The sequence below is a fragment of the Garra rufa genome, chromosome 16 (assembly GCF_049309525.1).
Source record: "Garra rufa chromosome 16, GarRuf1.0, whole genome shotgun sequence".
NCBI lineage: Eukaryota > Metazoa > Chordata > Actinopteri > Cypriniformes > Cyprinidae > Garra > Garra rufa.
This window is the reverse complement of record NC_133376.1, coordinates 24,196,464-24,207,754: the sequence shown is the minus strand read 5'-3', so window position 1 is coordinate 24,207,754 and position 11,291 is coordinate 24,196,464. Positions and strand designations below refer to the sequence as shown.

At 34.7% G+C, this 11,291-nt stretch overlaps 1 protein-coding gene across 1 annotated transcript in view; it reads left to right on the top strand.

Moving 5' to 3' along the window:
• lingo2 (leucine rich repeat and Ig domain containing 2) overlaps positions 1-11,291 on the top strand; it is a 310,446-nt gene that overhangs the window by 215,960 nt on the left and 83,195 nt on the right. The window lies entirely within an intron of this gene.

Below are 11,291 nucleotides of genomic sequence, written 5' to 3'. Positions count from 1 at the left end.
CTTATAGTCATTGTTGGAAAGGGTTCAAATACACAAAAATGCTGAAAAAAACAAAGAATTTGTGGGACTTGAAGGATTTTTCTGAAGAACAGTGTGCAGTTTAACTGTTCAGGGCAAACAAGCGACTCAAGAAAAAATGATCACTAAAAAAAAGAAAACACAGTAGTGGATCATTAAGGTAACAGCATAGTATTAAGAATCCAATGTACTTTTGAACAGGGTCAACTATTATTTTCTCTTGTGGACTACAGTATATGCAAACCTCTTTTATGTAAAACATCTTATTCAGGTCAATACTATATAAAAAAAAATAACATGCATTTTGTATAATCCGTCTTATTTTGGTAAAATTAACATTTTGCAGATTCTGCAAGGTGTATGAAAACTTTTGACTTCAACTGTATTTCATTCATTTTAAATATATTTAAATAAATAAGAACTCATCTTTAACTTTATTGAACCTGGTACTGAATGTCCATTTACATTCAAAATATTTTTGAATTTATATATTCATATTTGTGTATTATTACCTTGTTTAAACAAAGATGCATATGAGTGTGGTTAGAAAAAAAGCTTAAATTAATTTCATATCCCCTCAGCACGTCTTAGCGCTGTCAACAATGCAATATGCATTATTTTATATGCAGTATGTGTTTGCAGCTTATGAATATATGTATTCATATATGGCGTATGGTAATCATATATATCCCTTGTGCTGTGCTAATAGTCCTTTACTTAATTTGGTGTTCTGGCCTTTATGAAATTGCTTGTAAATCTCTTATGCAATATTACCACCAAATCTTGGAATCCTCATTATTATCCAATTTATCCCTGATTGAACAAATTCAGCAAAGTTGAAGTTTTAGTTTAATGTGATAACATAAACTAGCAATTTTGTGGAAAGTTTATGTATATGTAAATTTGTTTTGAATTTGCTTGTTAAAAAATAATAAGTCAAGAACAAATCTAACTCTAGACCTCTTGCACTTCAAAGAATAGTTTAACAAAAAAATGTAAATTCTGTTATTAATTACTCACCATCATGTACCCATAAGACCTTCAATCATCTTCAGAACATAAATTAAGATATTTTTGATGATATCCAAGAGCTTTCTGACTCTGCATTGACATCAACTACCACATTCAAGGCCCAAAAATGTAGTAAGGACATTCTTAAAAGAGTCCATGTGACATCAGTGGTTCAACTGTAATGTTATTATGCTACAAGAATACTTTTTATGAGCAAACTAAAATAACAATATTTATTTATTTCTCCATTCAAGATTTCCTGAACTGGAAATGCTAAAGTAAGGATATTTCGAGTGGTATCCACCTACAGAGTTGTACATTTGTATAGGGAACATTTCCAACTGCTGTACCTTCTTACCAAAGACTGGCGTGCGGTAATCATTCTCGTTTGTTTATATGCAAATGCATGCTGTGGGATGCAAACAGCCTCTAGCAGAACACTGAACATCACAGGGAGTCACATGGCTATTTTTAAAGTAAGATGGCCTCGGGGTCTGTGTCTGTACTACTTTATGATGTCCTTGTTTTATGTAATCGTTATGCCTACCAGAAGAGCTCCAAGATTAAGGATTCAGAGTTGAAGGAAGGGGGTCACCGTGTCTGGCCTTTTCATGAGCATATATGTAAAACATATCATAACATTTTGACAGCCAACTGCATCTGGACACCACATGCCTGCTGTGAGCTTATTAAAAGCAAGAATGCTTTCAATTGGTCCAGTTAGTGCTATAATAATTTCCCATTGAGTCCCATCTGCACATATCTTATACCCAATGCCCACCCACAGACCACCCTAAAATACTATCGCTAATACAGTAGGTGCTCCCATTCTCTCTCAGCTGGTGATATTCACTCTCTACCAAGAGAATTTATATCAAAAATTGATTAAGCCTCAGAGTTAATAAAGAAAAGCAAACAAAAGCAATAAGCTCTTTTACACAAGCTGCTTAGCATCCTGTAGTGCTACAAAACATGCCACAAATCACCATGTATGGACAATTGCGTGTATAAACAGGCATCAAAGATGTTGCGTTGATGCTTAATTATATTTGTATGTTGTGCAAATAAGCCAGCAGATTTTAGAAATGACAGGTTGTTCAATATAATGGGCTTTCTCTTGATAGTAGATTAATTACTTGCTTTATTTGGTTGTCAGTGAATTATACTGCTGGAATTGTTTGTGTTGCTAAAAGCTGGGGCCACAATTCTCTTTCAATACACATTGTTTTATATATATTTTAGACTATGGAAGGTGCCATTATTTTGATGATGTAAAATGGTTGCGACTTTGGTGAGCTAATGACAATACCTGTTGCTATTTTAGTCAGAAAGTAAAATATTGATACAATGCCACATTGTGCGGCTTTTGGTTGGAATTTTCGAAGGCCAACAAGAGAAGTGATGTAAGTCTTCACTGCTTTTCCTAGCGATAAGAAGAGCAGAAAAGAATGGGAAGATGCTTGTGGATGAATTAAACTTAAAAAAGACCAGTGTCTTTGTTCTTTCCACTTTAGCCCTGAGGCTTTTGAGGGTTATAGTAGACCACAACTATTAAAAGAGCTTACAAACGGCAAAGACGTCATCGTAACAGTATTTTATTTTTCCAAATTGTGTATTCCGAGTTGTGTTGTGGTAAAAATAGCAACAGGTAGTGCCAGTAGCTAACCAAGTGCAGCCATTTCATGTCATCAAAATAATGCCGCCCCCCAAAGTCCAAAGTATGTATAAAACAATGTGGATTTTTTTAATAATGTAAATCTTTAATGGGTTTATTATATACTATATATTTTACTAAGAGACAAGCCAGGGATCTCTTTAAAGTAAATATAGTGGGTTTCAGCTAGTCTACATCACACAAAAATAAATAAATTCTGTTCCTAAAGCATCATTACATGGCCTTTCATGACATCCACTACGCATTATGATTCCTGTGTAAATACATTTATGCTGCCACCATATATATATGCCATTTAGAAGCGGCTTCTGTCTTGTCTTTGCTTTGTAAAAACGACTGTAGGCTGATCTAACCGGCGTATTACTGGCCCATAATGCAGTGAGGCTGTGTGAAGTCAGGACCCCCTCCTCTATACCGCCGCCGCACGCCACTGCTGAGAGCCACTAAGACAACAAACCACAAACTTTTTAGTGGTATGTATGCTTTTGAGCAAATCGATACCAGCCAGGGAAGAAAATCCTCATAATTCATGTTTCTCTTAGAGGATAAAGTGTTTTGTGGTTAAACCTACTAAAGACTGCCCATCCGGCCTTGCCTTTTATGTGACTTTGTCTCTTTGTGTTATCAAATCAAAGCACTTTTCACTTAAGCACACAAATCCGTCAGTTCATCTGGTGTTCTCTCTTTTGAATTAAAAGAAAAGTAAAACAGTATTGTCCTTTGTCCCCATTTGTCTTCCTGAGCTCATCATAGACATCGGCAAATTACACGCTAATGCTAAAAGAAGAGGAGGTGGATTCAGTATAACATGATTCTAAGAAGATAATGTCTGTTCTGCTCTGCCTCAAATGACTGTAATTTCAGTCCAGCCAGCAATCTAGTCTGGCTTCTGAGCATGATGTACACGACCTTGCTTAAATTGCATGGGTGTCTGTGTACACGTGTGTGTGTGCATGTGTTGTATATATGCTGTATGTATATGCATATATATATACAGTGGCCTCAAAAGTATTTCTCAAAACTTAAGTCATACATACAGTACAAATTTCTAAATTTCATTGCATCGAATACAAAATATCAGACCAGTTTTTTTTTTTTTGCCATTTTTTTTTTTTTTCTTGGTCTCAAGGTGACTTTTTTATATGCAGAATCTCTATTTTAAAATAGAATGCCACTTGTTTTTATATATTTTATATAATTTATATTTATACATTAAGGCTTAGTTGTGCAAAAATAAATAAATACACTGACATTCAAACATTTGGGGGTGATAAGATTTTCTTTCTTTCTTTCTTGAAGAAGTGTTTAATGCTTATCAAAGCTGCATTTATTTAAAATAATAAAAATTGTGAATTTTTGTATATTATTGCAATTTAAAATAATTCTGCTGGGTTTTTTTCTATTTATTTATTTGTTTGTTTGTTTGTTTGTTTTTTATTTATTTTTAGAAGAAGTCCCTTATGCTTACCAAAGCTGCATTTATTTAAAATGATAAAGCTGTGAACTGTTCTTAGGCTTTTTCCCCTATTTATTTTTTTCATTTTATTTTTTTATTTAGTAATATATATATATATATATATATATATATATATATATATATATATTATGCTTACCAAAGGTGCATTTATTTAATGAGAAAATCATGAATTTGTGTATATTATTACAGTTTAAAATAACAGTTTTTTTATTGTCATTTTTTTCTATTTGTTTGTTTGTTTGATTTTATTTTTATTTATTTTTGGAAGAAGTCTCTTATTTTTACCAAAGCTGCATTTATTTAAATGCTTTTTTTTTTTTTTTTGTATATTGTTACAATTTAAAATAACTGTTCTCAGGTTTTTTTGTGTTTGTTTTTTTTTTCCTTTCTTTTTTAATCCTGTGATGGCAAAGCTAAAATTTTCAGCAGACAGTTCATTGTTACATAACCCTTTAGAAATCATTCTACTATGCTGATGTGGTGCTAAATAAGCTTTTTTTCTTATTATTATCATCAATGTTGAAAACCATTGTGCTGCTTTATGTTGTTTTGGAAACATGATGCATTTTTCAATATTCTTTAGAAACTTGAACAATAGTGTGTATTGCATTATTGCAGAAAAACATGTGAAAACATGCTGCTAGCTCAAATCCTAATATATTGTAGATTGTCTGAAAATTAAGAAAACAAGTCAATCTCAACAGAGCCTGAGAGTTAAATGATGCAACTACAGCAAGGTTGCAGACCTCCTATCTCTACCACAGTATTTTTTTTACCCCTAGGAGTTCAGAGCATGCATGCTTCCCCACAGACTCATTATCAAGAGGCAGTAAACGTCTTGAATCTTGAAAGTTGAAACATCAAGGTGATGCAGTGTAGCAAGATGCCATGGCTCTCTTTTCCTGTAAGAAGGCTGAATCAAACAGACTCGTTTATCAACAGTGCTGTCCCTTTAGGTTCCATCAGTTTATGGAATACACCATTAGTCCTGACTTTCCTCCTCCTGTTGTCCTGTTCAGGTGAGAGACTCAGTAAATTGTCTGCTGCCGTCCCTTCACGCTGGAGCTAGATGAACTGTAAGGGGACAGCTCTGTTGTCTTTAAAATTGCTATCGATTAGGCCGTTTGAATCCATAGCCTGGGAGGTTAAGTGACCCACGTCTGACTGAATGTGCCCGGAAGACACTCAATGGAGAAAAATTAAAAATGAATCAGGTTTCTATTTGAAAGAAATGTTTCTTGTCTGAGGGAATCTATATGTGTGTGTGTGTGTGTGTGTGTGTGTGTGTGTGTGTGTGTGTGTGTGTGTGTGTGTGTGTGTGTGTGTGTGTGTGTGTGTGTGTGTGTGTGTGTGTGTGTGTGTGTGTGTGTGTACCTGGTATTCATCACGTTGTGGGAACCAAATGTCCCCACAAGGATAGGAATACCAGTAGATTTTGACCTTGTGAGGACATTTCTCAGGTCCCCATGAGGAAACAGGCTTGTAAATCATGCACAATGAGTTTTTTTGATGAAGTAAAAGTGTGCACAATCTCCTGTGAGGGCTAGGTTTAGGTGTAGGGTAGGTGTAGGGCCATAGAAAGTACGGTTTGTACAGTATAAAAACCATTACGCCTATGGAATGTCCCCATAAAACATGTAAACCCAACATGTGTGTGTGTGTGTGTGTGTGTGTGTGTGTGTGTGTGTGTGTGTGTGTGTGTGTGTAAAGGATTAACCTACATTGCACTGCAGACTACCAAATAATAAAACACAATTGACTGTATAGACACTTGTTTGCCATTGATAGCTGACATCTGTGCTTCTTTTCTTTTGACGTCAATGGCGCTGCATGTCAGTACAGCCTAAACAACAGCAATGGCTTTTCTTTTTCATATGCAGAGTTCCTTAAATTACTCTGGAATATTATTTTAGACAGTTACAAACACAAGGGAGAGGGAGAGACAGAAAGCGAGAGGCGTTGAACATTTTGAAGTGATCACTGCCTTTCAAGATGTGTTTAATAATAGCTTGGATAGACTGAAAGACCTAGATGCGTCTGGGTGAAAAAAAAAAAGAGGAAGGGGGTGTACAGAAAGCAAAGTCCCTGTTGGTTTCAAGACAGCACATGAATGCTGTTTTGAAAATTCACAAAGCAGAATTTCCATCAATTGATGATTTGCATTTCAGAAAATTTCAGATGCATTTTAGGTTAAGTCTGACTCGTGTTGTGTTCGGGGTCGTTTTAGTAGTATTTTATGAATTCTCTTTTATGAGTGTCTCCTTTAATATGGAATAGAGTTGCATTTCTCTGTCAAATTACTCTGGATTTTCCATCGTGGGGGCTTATGAATCAGGTGCATTTAACAAACAAATCCTCTGCAGTGAGATTCAGCTGTGTTTGACAGCTGATATCTGCAGTGCACTAAGAGAGAGCTTCACGATTGTCACAACTCACCTTACAAAATCAAAGCCAGCGAAAACGGTGCAAAAATGTTGAAACTGTCATCTGTAGCACCTTTGTGCTTAGCGCTATTGTTTTTGACTTTATAGTGACTTTGAATGCAAGCTGAAAATAAGTACATTCACAGTCACCCTGGCAGCATTCATGCCCATCACGACAGAATGCTGTGCCGCAAATTCCTGAAAATGTACTTTGCCGTCTCTAAAAGGAATAAAGACATAGCTGTCATGATTGAACTGAATTTGTTGTAGAGTCTGAGAGGTTGCATAAGGCTATTTTAGCATTGCACATAAATGCAAGTTGGTTTTTAAATCCGATTTTAATGTTCATTGTGTCGTTTTGGGAATGAGACAATGTCAGTGTCAGGTGTATCTACATTGGTTGCTGTAGTAATGATGTAAACATCAGCACAATGGCAAGATACTTTCTCATACAGCAAGTGGAAGAAGCTATGCATTAGGGGAAAAAATGGCTATTTTGCCTGAAATCTGTTTCAGATGCTGAGATGTATCCTAATTTGGTTTGAGTTTGTAGGGTGTAGTTTGTAAACATTGTATTTCAAATGTTTATTTCATGTTTGGATTACATAACAATATCAATATCAATGGGTGTGGTTTGGGTTTGTAAATATTAGATTGCATGTGCTTTTTGACGTTCCAACTACAAAAAAAAATTTGGGTATGAAAGATAGATTGCATGTGTTGTTTGCAAATTTGGGTGTGGTTTGGGTCTGTAAACATTGTTTTAATTATTTACTTATTTATTTACTTATTTATTTATTTATTTATTTTTGCATTTTAGACAAAAAAAATACATTTCAAATAAACTAAAAATGGGTGTAGTTTGTTAACATTGTATTTCTAATGTTTTTTTGTTTTTTTAAATGTTTGGATTACAATAAATAATAACAATAATTTGGTGTGGTTTTGGTTTGTAAACATTAGTTTGCATGTGGTGTTTGTTGTTCGAACTGCAAAAATATAACATTTGGGTGTGATTTGGGTTTGTATATATTTTTCTTATATTACATTTCCAGTAGTTTTTTTTTTTTTTTTTTTCCAGACTACAAAAAACAACAACTTGGGTGTGATTTGGGTTCATAAACATTAGATTGCATGTGTTGTTTGATGTTCAGACTACAAAAAAAAAAAAACTAATTTGGGTGTGTTTAGGGTTTGCAAACTTTTTTGCATTTTAGACTACAAAAAAGAAACAAATCTGTTGGTTTTGGTTTGTAAATATTTTTCTTATATTACATTTAATGTGGTTTTTTTTTTCAGACTACAAAAAATGGGTCTAGTTTGTAAGTGTCGTATATCAAATGTTTTTTTTTGTTTTGTTTTTTAATAAATAAAAAAAAATAGTAATAATAATAAACTTAACTAAAAAATAAAAAATAAAAATAAACAGACTAAAATAATAACAAATGTGGGTGTGGTTTGGGTTTGTAAAGGTTTTTTGTGCATTTTAGACTACAAAAAAATAAACAAATTTCAATGTGGTTTGGGTTTGTAAATATTTTTTCTTATATTACATTTAAACTATTTTTCAGACTATAAAAATGGTGTAGTTTGTTGTATTTCAATTTTTTTATTATTATTATTTTATGTTTGGATTACAAAAAAATATAGTAATAATAATTGGGTGTCCTTTAAAATTGTAAACATTAGATCGCATGTGTTGTTTGATGTTCAAACTACAAAAAAAAATGGGTGTGGTTTGGGTTTGTAAACATTAGATTGCATGTGTTTTTTGATGTTCAGACTACAAAAAAACTAACAAGTTTGGTTGTGGTTTAGGTTTGTAAACACTGTTTTTTTATTTTAGGCTAAAAAAATAAACACATTTTAGTGTGGTTTGTGTTTGTAAGTATTTTTCTTATATTACATTTAAAGTGTGTTTTTATTCAGACTACAGAAAAAAATGGGTTTAGTTTGTACACATTGTATTTTAAATGTTTTTTTATGTTTGGATTCCAAAAAAATAATAGTAATAATAATTTGGGTGTGGTTTGAATTGGTAAACATCAGATTGCATGTGTTGTTTACAAAAAATGACACATTTGGGTTAGGGGTGTGCTCAAAATATCGATTCTTAGATACATACCGATATAATAAAAAAAGATACAGTATCGACATTCTAGCCCTTAGTATCGATACTCTGCCCAGCCATTAGGGGGCGCAGCGGCGCCCGCGAGTTTCAAAAAACTCATGGAAAATGTCGAAGATTTTAGAAGCACCATTGTCCCTAAAGGCAGATGTTTGGACACATTTTGGTTTTAAAGTAAAGGAAGGAAACCGAGGGGTCGATAAAACAAATGCAATCTGCAAGCATTGCCAGGCTTCTATACGCTACACCGGTAATACAACTAATATATATATATATATATATATATATATATATATATATATATATATATATATAGAAGAAACTGAAGAAAAAGTCCTTGGGTGTGGTTTATCAACACACTTCATAGACTTGTTTTCCTTTTTTTTAGTTTTAATTTGTTGAGAGCAAATGCATTCCTTCCTTTCTTTTTAATGACTCCTATAATACCTTTACTCTGTGACTGAATCTGCAGCTTGGACGGAGACCCGCTGGAGCAGTAATTAATCATGCTCCGTGGCGACTGAGCCTGATGGCTTTGAGATTGACTAAACTGCAGATGGTGTTAATGACAAGAGCTCGCCAGCATCACATTGCCTTCGCATAAATCCTTATCAAGAGCATTCCTTTTGAGCTCAGAGTGGAGTTCCCTGGTTCCAAATGCTTCATTCCGCGTAATCAGAGCACCATGAGCTCATTACCTACAGCCAATTTACCTCTCAGTACTCCTCAGGCTAGAGAGGGACACTCTGCAACACTGGCCCATGGGAGCTTATCACTTCCTCTTCTCTTGCTGAGAATCCTGGGAGAAATAGCATTAGCTGCTTCAAAATGCTCCGGGCAATTAGAGACCGGGTCTCTCTCACTGTCTGTCCTTCTCCTGCTTTTGTTGTCCTCTGTTGTTTACTCTCTCTTTCTCTTTTTGATCAGTAAAATTCCTTTGTCATTATATCCACCTTTTTCTTGAGCATGAAAGTGTTGCCCGACTGGAGTACTTTGCATTTCCAGTCTTTGGTGTTTCTAGTCAAATAAATGTATTTTCCCAAGCCGATAATATAACGTTAAACCTATAAAACTGGTTTTAAAAAGCACATGGCGCCATAGTTTCATCACTCTAGAGTGTCGCAATGATCTTTTTGCGGTAACTCTCCTGTCATAGTTTAATGAGTGGGTAGATGACACAAAGTGACACAAGGTTAGCTGCATTGAAAACAGATGCACAAAGGTCCCGACTGGGCCAGTGTTCACAGGATTTCGTCCACAAAATGACAAGTGCACAAATTATTTCAACACATGATTTTATTATTTCACACACAGTATTTTAACTTAAGTGGTGCATGCCATGCTCGTTTTCTTTTGTTATCATTTATGCAACACAAACACTGCCACAAACACGGACACCGGAAAAAGAGAGCACTGAAACCATCGTGGCGGCGCTCATCAGTTGCTCAGGAAAAAGGTGGATAGCAGCGCAGGTTGTTTATTGGAACATCAACACTACAGTTACTACGTTTGGGGTCAGCAAACTTAGAAATGTTTCAGATTCAGCTGTCATTAGAGGAATAAGTTACTTTACAGTTGCATTTATTTATAAGTATAGCTGTGTGTACAATCATTTTAAAGAGCAGGTCATTTGTTTTTTAAAGTGTCCTAATATTGTATTGGATTCCCTTACAACAGGTTTAAATAACAGACATAATTTATGATAATAATTGAAATGTCGTTTGTCAATGAATTTGAAACAGCTCGTTCAAACTGCTTTGAGCATAATGTCTGCAAACCCCTCCCTTCCATAAGCCTACACTGCTCTGATTGGTCAGCTGGCCAAGCCTGTTGTGATTGGCACAGAGAGAAGTACTTAAGCACTTTAGCGAGCGCTACCATCTGTGTTGCCAAGTTCGCAGTTGTTTTTGATGCCCTCAGGTTAAAGTGACTCCAATAGTGTCATATTTAGCCCATGGACTGTAAATTTACTATGAGAACCCCAACAAAAAGCATGTATTTTACACCTTGGAACGTGATTTTTAATGGAGGACCCCCCTCGGAACGCGTTTGGGCTAGTTGTGAGTAGCAATTGTGTGGGTTTTGTTGTGAAAACCTGTCAACCCTGATGTGCCTTTACATAAAACAATAATATTGTGCTCCAATCTGTTCTTAAAATATTGACTTAAAAACATTTTGTTTAACACTTATGCAAGCGAATCGTGCCCACAGCTAAAGTTTAGCTGCTAAACTGTAAACACATAACAAAACAATAATGGTGGATGACTAACTGATGAATCAACACAGTTTGTAAACCAAAATATGTCTAAGGTACATTTTTTATTATTAAACGAAGTAATTAGAACAATGACAGTCTACAGTAATCAACGCATTCTTAGGAAATAGTGAGTTCACAGCGAATTATCAGAACTATTTCAGTAAGACAGTAATATCGTGGTTTACCTGGAAACCTAAAGCTGCACTAGGTATACATCACATATAAGCACAAAAAAATAGATATTTTGAGCACTTACTTGAAAATATACATGTAACGTATCAATCGTACTTACAGGTTGTGGT